This window comes from Lycorma delicatula, chromosome 5 (genome assembly GCF_047948215.1).
Source record: "Lycorma delicatula isolate Av1 chromosome 5, ASM4794821v1, whole genome shotgun sequence".
In the NCBI taxonomy this organism is placed as follows: Eukaryota; Metazoa; Arthropoda; class Insecta; order Hemiptera; family Fulgoridae; genus Lycorma; species Lycorma delicatula.
Genome location: NC_134459.1, coordinates 154,024,209 through 154,040,419, shown reverse-complemented (window position 1 = coordinate 154,040,419; position 16,211 = coordinate 154,024,209). Strand labels below are relative to the sequence as shown.

At 29.9% G+C, this 16,211-nt stretch overlaps 1 protein-coding gene across 3 annotated transcripts in view; it reads right to left on the bottom strand.

Moving 5' to 3' along the window:
- Positions 1-16,211, bottom strand: part of LOC142325503 (1-phosphatidylinositol 4,5-bisphosphate phosphodiesterase epsilon-1-like) — a 1,691,101-nt gene that overhangs the window by 884,590 nt on the left and 790,300 nt on the right. The window lies entirely within an intron of this gene.

The following is a 16,211-nucleotide window of genomic DNA, read 5'->3' as shown; positions in this document are numbered from 1 at the left end:
GATTTTTATACAAAAATGAATTTTTTTTTATCAAGTTTACTACCGACAATTTTTATTTAGTATTCACTCCTCAACAAAAAAATTACAATAGATATTTATATATATATTTTTCTTTTTATAAGTTACTTCCGAAACGGGTTAATGGGAGTATTTTGTATTATATTTTCTTCTACATCAATAGGCATTCAAACCACTATAAAACGTTTTGCTCATCTCACTCCAATGGTGTAGTATGGTAACAAAAACCATTTTTTCTATTTAAAAAAAATATATATATATTTTGCAATTAAATCCATCTCGTAAATCACCGTTGCATTTTAAATGTAAAAATCTTAATTTTTTGATATCTCTTAGTCGTTATTTATTGGTTGGTTATTGATTTATTAAACCAAGTTACATGGTAACAATACAACATGACGTAAATACTCGTACATATTGCAGTTTGCCGAGATACTATGAGCATCTGTACGCAATCTGGTATAAAAAAAATACTTCCAAACTAACAATTATGTTGTAAAAATAAAGATGAATAATACTAATAAATAAATAATAGTCATGTTTACATTATTGGTTTTTTTGCACATCCTAAATACATAATTAATTCTCGATTTCTGTTTTACTTTACAGATTTTAGTATAACGAATTTTTAGTTCGTTTAGTAGCTTATGGCAAAAGTATACTCCGTTATAGTAGTAATTATAGTGAAATTCTTTAGTAATTTTATCCGAATGCTTTCCTTGAATACGGGAGCCCCTAAATGAAAAAAAAATGTTTTTTCGCAAATTTAAATTTTTAATGTTAAAAACGGATTTTGTTAAAAGAAAAAAAAACAGAATTACTAAAATAATGAAATACCCTTCCACTCCTGATGACAAGCTCCCAAATTAAAAAAAAAAAAAAAAAACAAATAAAGCTTTTATAAATTTTGATTTTAATTTCTTTAAAAATCATTTTTAGAGAATATTAAAAATTCTAAAACTATAAAAATACTCAATACTATAAGAATACTAAATTCTAAACTATAAAAAGACCCCTGATAAATAAGCCCAAAACAAATCTTCAATAAGTCAAAAACACGATTTTTCAAAATTGTGGTGATAATATACTAGTTCTAAAAATTTTGGATACCGGTTTATTTTGTTGAGAATCTTGGCTTCAAAAATTAAAATTAAAAATTTAAATATAATCAAAGTAATTTTATATTTAATAAAATAAAAAATAAAAAAATAAAAAATTAATAACATTAAAACTTATTTACGATAATTTTTTATTTTAAATTTGTTGATGAAGATAACTTTCTTTCTTTTTTCTGTTTAGCCTCCGGTAACTACTGTTTAGATAATACTTCAGAGGATGAATGAGGATGATATGTATGAATGTGAATGAAGTGTAGTCTTGTACATTCTCAGTTCGACCATACCTGAGATGTGTGGTTAATTGAAACCCAACCACCAAAGAACACCGGTATCCACGACCTAGTATTCAAATCCGTGTAAAAATAACTGGCTTTACTAGGACTTGAACGCTGTAAGTCTCGACTTTCAAATCAGCTGATTTGGGAAGACGCGTTAACCACTAGACCAACCCGATGGGTTGATGAATATAACTGAAGAACGTGAACTGTACACTTTTGATTAATATTTTTAACACATTCGCACGCTGTATTTTTTCTTTTTCCTGGCTACTGAAGTTTACAGTTTTCATCTTTTTGACGTCATCAAGACCACAACAAACGATTCACAATCGTAAGCAGTGGTTTGGCTTTGAACTGTGGTAATGTTTCCATATTTCTACCGTATTATTTGGATAAAAATGGGAAACTCATTTTCTTAAGGTGGAATTGATTCCACTGTTCCATTTTACTTTTAGTAATTGTATGCGTTTAGAAAAAAAAAAAAACATAAAACAGTCGTCCTAGTATTCAACTTTCATTAAGTCCGCCATAATATTATGAATCATAAAATTAGAAATAAATATTTTTTCATAAAAACGTATTTTTACATGAAACGTGAATTTTTTTACGTAAAAACATGTATAAAGCTTCTTAATGTGATTGAACTGAAAAAATGAACTGCATAATTTAACCAGGTTAGCAAGAGAAGTTATGCAATCCATTGCAGACTTTTTTAGAGGCAATTAAAAATCTAATGTTTAAATGAAGTCTGGACCTGGACCCTTTTTTAACCCTATGCTCTTTAAGTTATGAAAATGCGTATAAGGAGCAGAAAATATAAAATAAATTACTATTGTAAACTATAAACAAAAGTTAAATACTTATTTAAACAATACTTATCTCAAAATAAATTCATTCTTTTCAAGAATAAGATTTAAAAATAACTTACACATACAAGTATGTGTCATTTGACTCCATTTCTTACCATTTATATCACATATTGTTTTTCTCATTAAATTACATCATCATTATTATTATTATTATGCTTTTACGGCCAACATGGGACCACTTAAGTCAATTTTAGTTGGATCTTTTCTGAGAAAAGCGTGTTATTTTACTCTTCCGAGCTGCCCAGTATTTCTTCATCCGTTCAGATCTTGCTTTCTTTTCTTCATCCGTAAACACCCTCTTCGTTGTATTTTGTCGTTTGTCTGTCTTTTGTTTAAATCTAATGCTTTTGTCTTTTAGCTTTGTAATTTTTCCAGTTTTATTCTGTAGGTCGGTCAGGGAAATTCCCAATTCTTTCATATCTTCTCTAATTTCTTTGATCCATCCTACTTCTAGCTTTTGGAACCAGAGCTTTTCAATGATATTTCTTGACGGTCTTGTTTCCGGTGTCCTTATGAGATAACCAAAGAAAGAGATTCTTTTTTTCCGCATAGTATCAGTAACAGGCTCTATTTCTCTATACACCACCTCATTTGGCACAATCCACTATTGGCCTTCTTTTTGGTGTTTTTTATTGATACACGTTCTGACAATTCTCCTCTCTATTTTCAGAATTTTTTCAATTCGGTTTTTTCTGAGTGATTTTGAAAAGGGTCTCGCTTCCGTAGGTGACTTCTGGCTGTACTACAGTTTTATAATGTTTAAGTTTTGTTTTAGCAGAAAGGCATTTTTTGTTATATGTTGACCAAGTTAATTTTTGGGATTTAATCATTTTATTTGTCCTGTTTTGACATGTCACTTTTTCATTTAAATTATAAGTTATTATTTCCCCTAGATATTTAAATTGTTTTACTATTTTAATTTTCTGATTGTTTACCGTAATGTGCTCTATTACCAAAGGATCTATGGCCATTAGTTCAGTTTTTTCGAAAGAGATATGAAGCCCTATCTTTTGTGCTAGGTTTTGAAGGATCATGATCTGTGTTTTGGCTTCTTGAATATTATTTGCTAAAAGAGCGAGGTCATCTGCAAATCCTAGGCAATTTAGTGTGATGGAGTTTTTCTTAGTACCCATTTTTATATTTTTGGGATTTATTTCATACCATTTTCTCATGACAAATTCGAGGGCGCAGTTAAAAAGGAGTGGTGAGAGGCCGCCTCCTTGCCTCAATCCAGTTTTTATGTAGAAGGGTTGAGAGAGTTCACCTCTGAATTTCACTCTGGACTGGATATTGGTTAGAGTTAATTTTATCATGTTTACGAGTTTAGGGTGAAGGCCCAGGTTTCTCAGAATATTCAGCATGGATGGTCGGTGTATACAATCATAGGCCCTTTTAAAGTCGACGAAGGTGATTATTAGATGTTTTTTCCGTCTTTTATATAACTCCATCATAAGTTTTAGAGATATTATTTCCTCCGGCAACCTCTCCATGGCCTAAATCCCCCTTGGTATTCCCCAAGTTCCAGTTCAAGTTGGTCTTTGATCGGTTGTATATGATTCTCGACAGGATTTTGTATGTTACATTATCATTATAAATAAATAAATATTTTATTCTTATCAATATGAAATAATGCACTATTGTAGAGTATTTTAAGTCAGAAATGTGTACAATAAATTATAAGATAAAAAAATACAAATGATTAAAACCCATAATAATTAAGAAATTAAATCTAAAATATAATTACAGCTTTAAATGTATCTTGCACGGGAAACTACAAATATAAAATTCTACTCTTTAAAATAGAATATTTTCTCCGTTAAAAATTTTAATGGAATTTAATTCATTTCGGACAAACAAAAAAGGTAACATTTAAAAAACAACGTAAAGAAAATCTGTATTAAAACTATTGGCAATAATATCTCTTGAAATTAAATTTACTATTACCTCATCCGTCTAATTAATTTTCAATAATTAATTAATTTTTAATTCATTATACAGACATTTCTATTGAAAAGATATATAATCGATATATTTCTATATAAAATCGATACAATTTTTTTAGCAAATTTTAGTTTTTTTTTACTCCTGTATCTATCTGATCTCAATTTTTTTTTTGTATGGGAATATATTTATTAGTTCAATAAGTAAGTGACAATTACTCGGATAGTCGTGTGTACTACTGTTATGTATTTATATTGTAACAAGACCGGTATAGAGAACATGAGTAACGGATTCCTACTAATTAGGAACAAAGTAGTAGAAAATATAATAATGAAAGAATCCAGAAAGGGGCTAAAAGAATCCCTTTAAATAAAGATAACAGGTCCGTTTAACAATCGTCTTTGGTAATATTGCCCACTGATACACTTAAATAAATGTTTGTTCCATGAGAATTTCTTGGAAAAATGTGAGGACGATCGATGGTTCTCACACTTCGAGTTGGGTAAAGAGTCAGGTAAAGAGGCTAGAAGTATAAATACTCTGGGGAAGATCAGTTAAATATCAGCTCCGCGAGAAGAGCCTGCGAGATGAGAGTTTGCAGATGTGAGTCTGCGAGATGAAGTTTGCAATGTGAGTTATGCGGATCATTTCTGCGAGGAGAGTCTGCAGTGTCAGTCTGCGAGATGTGTATTCTGCTAGGAGGTAATTGAAGGAGCGAATTTCGAGTGCAATTTCGATGCAACTAACCCACCGGCTTCGTCTAGTGAACGCGTCTTCCCAAATCAGCTGGTTTGGTAGCCGAGAGTTCCAGCGTTTAAGTTCTAGTAAAGTCAGTTACTTTTACACGGATTTGAATACTAGGTCATGGATACCGGTGTTCTTTGGTGGTTAGGTTTTCAATTAACCGCACATCTCAGGAGTGGTCGAACTGAGACTGTACAAGACTACACTTTATTTACACTTATATATATTATCCTCTGAAGTATTATCTGAAAGGTAATTACCGAAGGCTAAACAGAAAAATAAAGAAAAGGTTCGATGCAACTAAGGTGACGACAAAAGTAATCCCGGTATACGAAAACAAGAAATGGTTTGATGAGTTACTGTAGGTAAGACTATAAGTAAAAGAGTAAGTACTAAATTTCATTCGTAAATTGTTACGGTAGTTTTATTTGTGAATAGCAAATGTATCTGCAGTGAAATAATTTTATATTTGTCTTATCTATTGTTAATACAAGACTAGTGGATAAAAGTGTTAAGACTAGAGGTCATGCTAACGTCTTTTGTCGATGAGACTGTATTCTACTTTTCCATTCTATTTATCTACCTGTGAATAAATCCTGTCGAGTACTTTAAATTCAGTTTTGTATGTAATCTCCATTTATTATTATTATTATTGACATTTATGATTATTTGTTTGTTATTGACGTTTATTATTATTATTATTCTTTACTGTTGAAATTATTGTAAATATTATTGTGAAATTCTTTTTTATTGTCTTATTATTAATACTATTATTATGGTTGTGATTACTATACTTTTTAATTTATTTTATACATTTTATTTTTATGAATATCGTTAGCAATTATTATTACTATTATCATTATTATTGATTTGTATTGTTTTACTTATGTTTGTAAACCAATAAATTGTAATTGTATAAATATATTCAATTGTCAATCTCTCAGTATTCTGATCGAGCCGCGAACACGCGGCAATATTTATATGAGATGCTATATATTTATGTGTACTTAAAACCTTAATCTATAGCACGTTTTTATTGAGAGGAGTCAGCAACACAAATTATTAATGACTGGTCGTTAATACAGTTATTAGTTATAGCCGATTTTATTTAACTAAAGCGTTGAGTTAACATAGCTTAAGGTGTGAATATTTAGTCCACCGGGTTGGTCTAGTGGTGAACGCGTCTTCCCAAATCAGCTGATTTGGAAGCCGAGAGTTCCAGCGTTCAAGTCCTAGTAAAGCCAGTTACTTTTTTACGGATTTGAATACGAGGTCGTGGATACCGGTGTTCTTTGGTGGTTGGGTTTCAATTAACCACACATCTCAGGTATGGTCGAACTGAGTATGTACAAGACTACACTTCATTCACACTCATACATATCATCCTCATTCATCCTCTGAAGTATTATCTTAAACGGTAGTTACCGAAGGCTAAACAGGAAAAAGAAAGAAAAGAAAGAAGGTGTGAATATTTAGCCCACCGGATTGGTCTAGTGGTGAACGCGTCTTCCCAAATCAGCTGATTTGGAAGCCGAGAGTTCCAGCGTTCAAGTCCTAGTAAAGCCAGTTACTTTTTTACGGATTTGAATACGAGGTCGTGGATACCGGTGTTCTTTGGTGGTTGGGTTTCAATTAACCACATACCTCAGTAATAGTCGAACTGAAACTGTACAAGACTACACTTCATACATATCATCCTGAAGTGAAGAATTATCTGAAAGTTAAAGGTGAAGAATTATCTGAAAGTTAATTACCAGAGGGTAATCAGGAAAAAGAAAGAAAAGGTGTGAATATTTACTTTACAAATAATAATAATAAGATTAACCAATCAGAATAAAATTTATTCTGATTTCATATCTAATTTAAAAATTTACTTTAATTTAAAAATAATAGTAAAGTAACATCGATAAACGATAATAAGCAATACTTTGTAAAAAATTTTTAAACAAAACAAAAAAAGAAAAAGTTTTCAAAACTGGCCAAATAAATTAAATGTTAGCTGTCAGAATACAAATTTAATTATTTTTTGAAAATGGTATTAAAAAAAAAAATCTTATGTCAGTAGAAATGTTATTTACATCTTGTGACTACACCATATGGATCATATTTCTATAAAAATTTGTATAAATTGTATTAAGAATGTGGGTATTTTTTACATGAATAGTCTTTATAAATGTCTGTCCCATATCCATATACCCAAAGATATATAAAAACTTTCCTATCATTGAATTTTTTTATTTCTGAATTTCTAAATACTCTTGCGATATCATTCAACTTTAGTTCAATATTTTTATAAGGTTTTTTAAATTCCGAATAGGCCAGTTTATTTTAATATTGGCTGGCCAGTTGATATTAATACGTTAGCTAAATGATTAATTTTATTCAGAGATCAATTTCCTTAAACAAAAATAATAATACTAAACGCGTTATTGGTTTATCATTCACCGAACCAATTCTAAAAATAAATTATTGCAACAGCGTTTTGAAGAGAGTAGTTATAGAATAAATAAATAAAATTAATTTTAAAAATTTGTTTCATTTCAAATGAAATTCTATATCTTGTAATCAATCTATTACGAAAATAGTTAGCACTGATTCTGTTGTCCTAAATTCCAAAAACGGATTTTGATCACCGAAATAAAAGTTTTGTTCTTTTTCGTTTCCCCCCACCGCATTTTTCGCATGTTTTCACGTAAAAATTACTTAATATAGCATGTTTTATAACTGACGAGTAAAACATTAAAGAAAACATACTGACATGCAGTTTTATACCGGTCATTTAAAACACTCCATATCATATTTTACATATTAAAAACAACACTATTATAAGCAATAATTACTGAATTTATTATTTAAATAACCGAAACATTACTGTTTATTAGTCAAGGTTAACGAGCGAAGCGACTGTAGGTTAAGTTTGATTAGATTATATTGATTCCGTGTAATTTTTTATTCCGTATAGCTTCTGGGACCACTGTAAGATATTACTTCAGAGGATGATTGTATGATATTATGTGCGTACGTGTTCGTATGCGTGATTTGAGTGTTTGGTTGGGTAAGTGCTAGTGAGGATGGAAGACTGGTTGGATATGTGTGTATGCAGCGGCCGAGAGTTAGGAGTCTGCGTTGATCTGTATGTCTGTGTGGTGTGATGAGATTTAGGCTGTTCATTTGTCATATTATTCAGTTTTATACTTTTCATATTTTATATAATCTTAAACGAATAAATTAATTACAGTCCACTGCAAAAATCGTGTCATTTCATTTCACATCATCCAATGATGTATATATGAAAGTAAATGAAGTAAGGTCTTGCAGTCTCAGGTCGATTATTCCTGAGATGTGTGTCTGGTTAATAAAGATCAAACCATCAAAGAACGCCGGCCTCCTCGGCGCAAGTGGTAGCGTCTCGGCTTTTCATCCGGAGGTCCCGGGTTCGAATCCCGGTCAGGCATGGAATTTTCACTGACGCTACAAATCATTCATCTCATCCTGAGAAGCAATACCTAACGACGGTCCCGGAGGTTTGAAAAAAAAACACCGGTATCCACGATCTAGTATTCAAATTCGTATAAAAGTAACCGCTTTTACTAGGATTTGAACCTTAGAACTGACGACTTTGAAATCAACTGATTTGCGATGACGAGTTCACCACTACATCAACCCATTCGCTGATTCTGTGTACTGATCAATCGTATGTATACCATACCAAGCATGTTTGATTTAAACATAATAAACACATTAACTTACTAAATTGAGATATAAATAATGTACATCAAACAAGAAAATTTTCATTTCGCTGAATTGTATTCAATAATGTTTTTAATATAATATTAAGTAATCTTCATTTTTATGTCTATTAGCCATAAGAATTCGCACAAATATGAATCCAATATTTTTCAAGCGGTTTCACTTTCCCTCTTATTACATTTTTTGGAACAAGCCCACAAATTTTCGATATTTTTTGTATGAGCTCTGGTGATCGGATCGACAAAAATTTGTGTGATTTACAATATATTGTTGAAAATATCCATCTAAATGAGAAATACAATAATAGGCTTTCCATTTGTTCACCCTTTTTCAAATGCATGCTGTTATCGTCTCAATTAATATGTCTTTGGTACGATCCAGAACAGCGTACATGAAACAATCATGTGTTTCTCTGCAAATACTCACCGATTTGGAATAATTCTGCCTCTATTCTACTATATTTTTGAAAATGAGGACTCGTCTATTTCTACCACCATTCATTCATGGACCACCTTTTTAGTAAATGATCAGCACACACCTCTCTCAGATAAATTTTCCAATCCGTTATCGTTTCACTTCACATTTTCAATTCTCCGAACAAAACTTGGTCGTTTTATATTCATGATCCCAACAGTATATAAGCAGCAAAACAATAGTTTACTATATGCGAGCCATGAGTTTTTCTCATACCAAATTCTTCTTTGCATGACTTTTGTTACACACGAACGCGATTGTTTTAAATGAAATTTCAGTTTCCTTTAATTTTTTTTTTACAAATTCTTGAAGTGTATGTTTTTTTGATGGCAAAAATTTCGCAGCACTCTCTTCGTCACTGATATCACAAATAAGAGAATAGTTCCATGGACGTCTATATTTACACTCATTTAATAATACAAAATAATATAGTATATTGTTTCACTATTCGACTAATATCTATTCCAAATCCAACAATCCAAAATAATATATATTGTAGCACTAAATTTGACTAATATTTATAAGAATAGTGTTTAAAATTACAGGGGATATGAACATTTTTGTAAAACTTTATTAAAATATACAATAAGGATTATTGGGTTAGTTTTAATGAGCTACTGTGGTAACCAACCGGGTTGGTCTAGTGATTTGGTCTTCCCAAATCAGCTGATTTGGAAGTCGAGAGTTCCAGTGTTCAAGTCTTAATAAAGTCTTAAGTCTTAATAAAGGATTTGAATACTAGATCATGGATACTGGTGTTCTATGGTGGTTCGGTTTCTTCAATTAACCACACATCTTTAGGAATGGTCGAACTGAGACAGCACAAGACCACACTCATACATATCATCCTCATTCATCCTCTGAAGTATTAACTGAAAGGTAATTACCTGAGGCTGAACAAGAACAAGAAAGAAAGGGTTACTACGGTATTTTTCTAATGTTTTATCACCAATTATTAAAAAATATGCTATATTAAGTAATTTTTACGTGAAAAAATGCGAAAAAAGTGGAGGGTGTAAAACAAACAAGTACCAAAGGTTTAGTTACTGCTTTTAAAAAATAACTTATGTGTTATATACAGTTACCAAATGTTATAATTAAATGTCATTAAAAATAGCATAATTTAAAAAGATTCAAAACCCACTAAAATAGATCATTTACATCATAGTTACGTTTATTGAATACATTTTTTCGACGGTTTTATTACAACGTTTGAATTACGCAGCTGGAAATATATCATAATGAGGGTCATTATGAAACAGGTGTTCAACCGAAAAAAAGCCTACTCTTTTGAATCACTGACAATCAAAAGCGGGGACTGTTCAATGTATCAGTTGTTTTTTTTTACTTCGATTTTAATTTGATTAAACAGTTAGCAAGCAGAGGTTAATTTGAAAGTACACTAATGGGAAACTAAGTTTCTATGTAACAATCTTTACCCTTTTGTTAACTATGTCGGTTTGTAAGGAAGAAATATCTTTAACACCGATCGATATAAAATAAAAAGGGGAAGACAGACATTAATAACCTATTGCTACAGAAGTTATTATTTTATGTATTTTTTAAACGATATATTTTCGCCAAAGCTAGTGTTGTAACTTACTTCGTACTCGTGCATTAATGACTATCAAACTATTTTGGGTAAAAAGGATTTGACCGACTAACAAATGAGGCCGTTTACAACCCGATCTGTATTATTTTTATGCACGTTTAAATGGACTGGCTTCGATGATTATTTTGTAAAATAAATACCCCTGGTTGTGACATAATGATTTTCTTCCAAATAACTTAAATAGAGGATTTTTAACAGAATATTTACAATATCTTCTTTAAAAAATATATTTCCAGATAGTAATAGTTTATTAATGTACGAGTATAATAATATATAACCAACCAAATGTCATATGTATATCCTACGTATTTTTTTGTTAGCTAATATAGAGAAAAATAAATTATATATATATATAAAATATAAAACTGAGATAACAGATATATAAATTATATATAACTAAGTTATAAGTTATCTAAGTTAAACTTATATAACCTTAGTTCACGCTCGGTGGAAGCCTCTTTGCTTCATTTTTCTGCATTCTTTTCTTGATTTTTATCAAGATTCAGGTTAGTCATCTTTATGTTTCTTTTGAACGCATTTTTTAATATTGGCAGCAGTTCTAATCGATTTTAACAAAAGAGGATGTTTTTAACTCTATCCGTATGTACTGTTTTAGAATGGTAAAAATTTCAACATTATGTTTTTAGATATTTCAAGTACTTTAGATTGTCCTATAGTAATCTTAGTCATATTAATAAATCTGAATGTCGAATAAATTACCAATTTACAAGAAAATCAGAAATAGTAAAACACAGAGTGATTAACGAAGAATGTAACAAACTTTCAGGAGATTTACTACAAATGAAAACAAATAAGAAAATTCATATAAAGATTGGTTGGGAAACGCTTCGTTACAGTGTCGGCTGGCGACAAATTTCACCCTGATTTATGCGTCTTACGTAAAATTAAGCCACTGCAGCATAATTTTGAGACCCAAATTAAAGAGGAAATTAAGAGGTGATTATGCCTATTAGGAGGCTCCGTAGTCTACTCTCTAAAAAAATTACGCTGAACTGCAGTTGTTCACTACAAATCGTGAAACCAAAACACGCTACGAGCAAGTTCCGCACTAGCAAATTTATCAATTTTTAATAACACTGGTGACAGCTCAGGTGGCCAAATTCGGTATTAATTAACTATATGAGTCTAAACTTGATGTATTTTGCTAAGGAATGTTACCTCAACCTAATATGTAAGTTATCTAAACAGATTTTTATATGCTTTTAAAATTGTGAATTTTTTTTAATCACCCGGTATTTCTAACATTGTCAATACAGATTAGGTCCGAAAAGAATTAAATTTTATAAAAATGTTTTAACGAAATTTTAATTTTTAATTTGTTAAAGAGTTTCCCTGAGGACTCTTCATCATGTGATTTGTGATGTATCCAATTTATTATACGTTTATGTAAATCTAACCGATTGTTTTGAAATAACAAATAAATGTATATTCCTTTCAAATTATATTTGTTTTTAATCATTAATTCCAATATTATAGTTTTGTTTGATGCTATGTATTTTCGATTTGCGTAATGCATTGTATTAATGACTAAAGCAACAAATAAGAATGTGACTTATATTTTGTGATTTATTATTTATGATATCAATTTTTTAAATTCTTTCTTTAAAAGAGAATATTTATTTTAAACTTCTCATATTATATGCGAGCTTGTTCAGGAGTAAAAGAACAAACAATTCTGGGGTTGATTTACCAATGTTGTGAAACATTTTGATACGATAAACCTTTTTGTGTTTAATCTTATTTTATAATTACTTTTATCCACCATCCTTAAAACTTACAATTTAATTCAATCAGCACATGCGACGCCCTCCGGAGACGGGGGCGTAATGCTCCCTTCAAACAATCAGGGCCCCGTTTTGGCGTATTCCTGCTAGCCTATAAGGTGCTAGTACCGAAAGGACTTCAGCGGACGGTATGAAGGGGAATCACGCCGGGAGCACCAGGCTCAAAAAGCTTAATCTCTCACGGTCAGACCCAGTAATCAATTGCAAACGCTGGTCCAAACGGATAAGAACGCAAATCACCAAATCTGTCCATAAATACAATTTAAAATTTACAACCGACATTAAACAAAACCCTTGAAACACGCCCAATTACAGAATCATACAGCAGCAAGGGACATTGTCCAGGCTCTGCGATTCGTAGGGAGAATTGGTGATACTCCCGCCACTCTTGCGTTCCGTACCGTTCCTTATAATTATTTTTGTAAGTATTTCTAACATTATTTTCAAAATAATATTTAAAAATTATTACATAGTCTCTAATGTTTCCAAATTTTTAAAATACCTATCCATACAAAAAAAGGGTTATGCTATGAATACCATCCAACATTGATAACGGAGCTAAAATATATCTTTCTGCAAAACCAATACACTGCAATACCATATCTTGTCACAGATTCAATCATAGTAAAGAACAACAGTATTTTATTTGAGGTATTTATTATAAATTTTAATAAATTCTTTGTGCTAAAGTATTTTTTGCATAAATATTTTATATATATATAAAGCAAGACATATTTGAATCTAGGGACATGCTTACATATTTTACATTATCAGAATGTTTTATCGATCTAAAATTGCTATTTTTTGTTAAACAAGTGTAATCGTGAATGTTGCATCTATTTTTGTTGTTTAGAATATCGCAATTTAATTTTTTATCTCTGATTACTGTGGTAGTTTTATTTATATTAATGTGTACATAGTAGTTGGGAAAACGTTTTATATTCAAATCTAAAATATGTTATTCATAGCTATCTGAAAATTCCTATAAAGAATTCTATCACCTGCATAACTATTTATACATAAAAATTTTTAACAGAAAATTTTATTAGTAAATTTTGTTTTTACAAATTTTACTCATCACCAAAAAACATTCTACTTTTTTTTACATTAAATAAATAATTTTACGTTTTTACATTTTTAAATAATTTTAAACAATTTTTTTTACATTTAATAAATAATTATTTTATAAATAATTAAATAAATAAAATTCTAATTTTTCTAACTAATTTATTTTATTCAACTTATCTTATACCATTTTGTTCAGAGATCTCCTCAAGTTTTTTTTAAAAGTTTTATGGGTTTATTTCCCATTTATCAAAGTTATTGTACATCAAACATAAATAAAGGTTATCACCCTAGATTTCTAAAAAACTACTGCAGATACGGTTCTGCAACGTATTTTATTCGATTTATCAGGCCAAAAACCATATAATATCACTAAATTCTGTCTTTAATTAAACCTAAAAATCTCAGTAAGACCTCATTTCACCGGGGTAGTTGAAATCTGAACGAACTAACCGTAACTCGGAAACAAAGTAAATCTGAATGAAATCTTTCATTAGCCGTAACTCGCAAACAAAGTATTTTAGGTCATATATTTGTATGAACTTTTCCATTATTTTCACAAGTAGAATAGGTTATGAAAGTCACAGAAGAGCTTCGTGATATATCATCAGTATATACTAAATATTAAAAAGCGCTGGTAAAATTAGAGTTTTCTGTATTAAACTACACATCTGTTCTTTCAATTCATTTATATTTTTGGTGCTTATCTTTCTGTTCTTAAAATAATGTTTAATAACTGTAAGCATTTCCCACCGACCTATATTTTCTAATCAATTAATAATATATCAAGATTTATTTAGAAAGATTTTGTTAGGTCTAAAAACAAACAAACACCAATATATCCTTTTACCTTTCTTTTCTTTCTCTGTTTAACCTCCGAAACCACCGTAAGGTATTATTTCAGAGGATGAATGAGGATAATATGTATGAATGTAAACGAAAATTTCCTTTTACCTGTTGCTCTATCTATTTTATAGGTTACAACTTCTAAAAGTTAAGATGTTGATCGATTTGCTATGAACCCATATAGTGATTCATGAAAGGTGTTTTGCTCGATACAATATTTAAGTAGTTCTTTTTATATATTTTCAATACTAGATCGTGGACACCGATACCGGTGTCCACCAAAGAATACTCTTTGGTGGTTGAATTTCAATTAACCACTCATCTCAGGAATGGTCGAACTGAGACTGTAGAAGACTACACTTCATTTACACTCATACATATCATCCTCTGAAGTAATAATTGAATGGTTATTCCCGGAAGCTAAACAGGAAAAAGAAGTTCTTTTTATATAATGAAGCTGATGTAGTTGAAAGGATTGAGGCGACAGTTGTTTTTATATTTCAAATTCTAATATCTTCATGAAAACCGAAATGGTTGCTAACGGTCGGTAACTTTTTACATCTGTCTTGACCACTGATTTATATATCGGCTTAATAAGTATAATTTTGATAAGTGGTGGTATGTTACATATTAAATATATTCTTTTATAAAAATATAAATTTTTTAATGGTTTATAATTTGTTTTTATACGCGTTTCATAATAATAATTATAATAATAATAATAATAATAATAATAATAATAATAATAATAATAATAATAATAATAATAATAATAATAATAATAATAATGTAATTAATTTTTTTAAATTTGAAAGCAAAATTGAACTGTTTAACGTAATAGCTACGCAGAACATTTCTTATAACAATTGAGGGGGAGAGAATTAAACTGATTCTCTGTGCTAAGTTACGGGTATAAAAGCATAATTTGTAACTATAAACAGAACTTCTAATTAACTGATTAATTAAAGCTGTAAAAGCTAGAATGATTAATCTATAACTGTACGTATACTTGTTAAATTTTCGTTACATATATAATGCATAAAACTCGTTTCTCTTTTAGAAAATAAAAGAACGAAATGGGTTCCATGACATATCATGAAATACGTAACAAAACTTAAAGTTTCAATACGAAACGATGAAATATTCATGAAGGTAAACTTGAATGAGATAGGTCTTTCAGACAACTTTTGAATTTCCCAGTTGGTAGAAGTCGTAACTATTTTAACTGTATTATAAAGCAGTTACGGAAAAGGTGTGATGAATGATATTTTACCTCGTTTCCTTAAATATTTCATTTCAATCCAAAAAAAAAAAATAAAATGATCAATGGATTTAATTTAATTTTAGACATAATATATTATTTCAAAGCTTCCTTCTAAAAACAATGACAATTTCATTAATAAATAAATAATACCTATACGCTGTAGGACAATTCAATCTGAATTTCACTAAATTTATGTCGACAAAATTTTTAATCTCTTTTTAATCCTTCGTTAAAAAACATTACTTCATTGCTAGGACAACCGTCTAAGCTATTTAAATGTACATTTATTACACTTGATGTTAAGTATCATTAATCTTTGGCTTGATATGGTCAGCATCAGGAAGAACACTTAATTCCAAAGTTCTTACCAAATTTCACACCCATTAAAGCCCCAACTAGGGAAAAACAGGCGCAAAATTGTGAAATA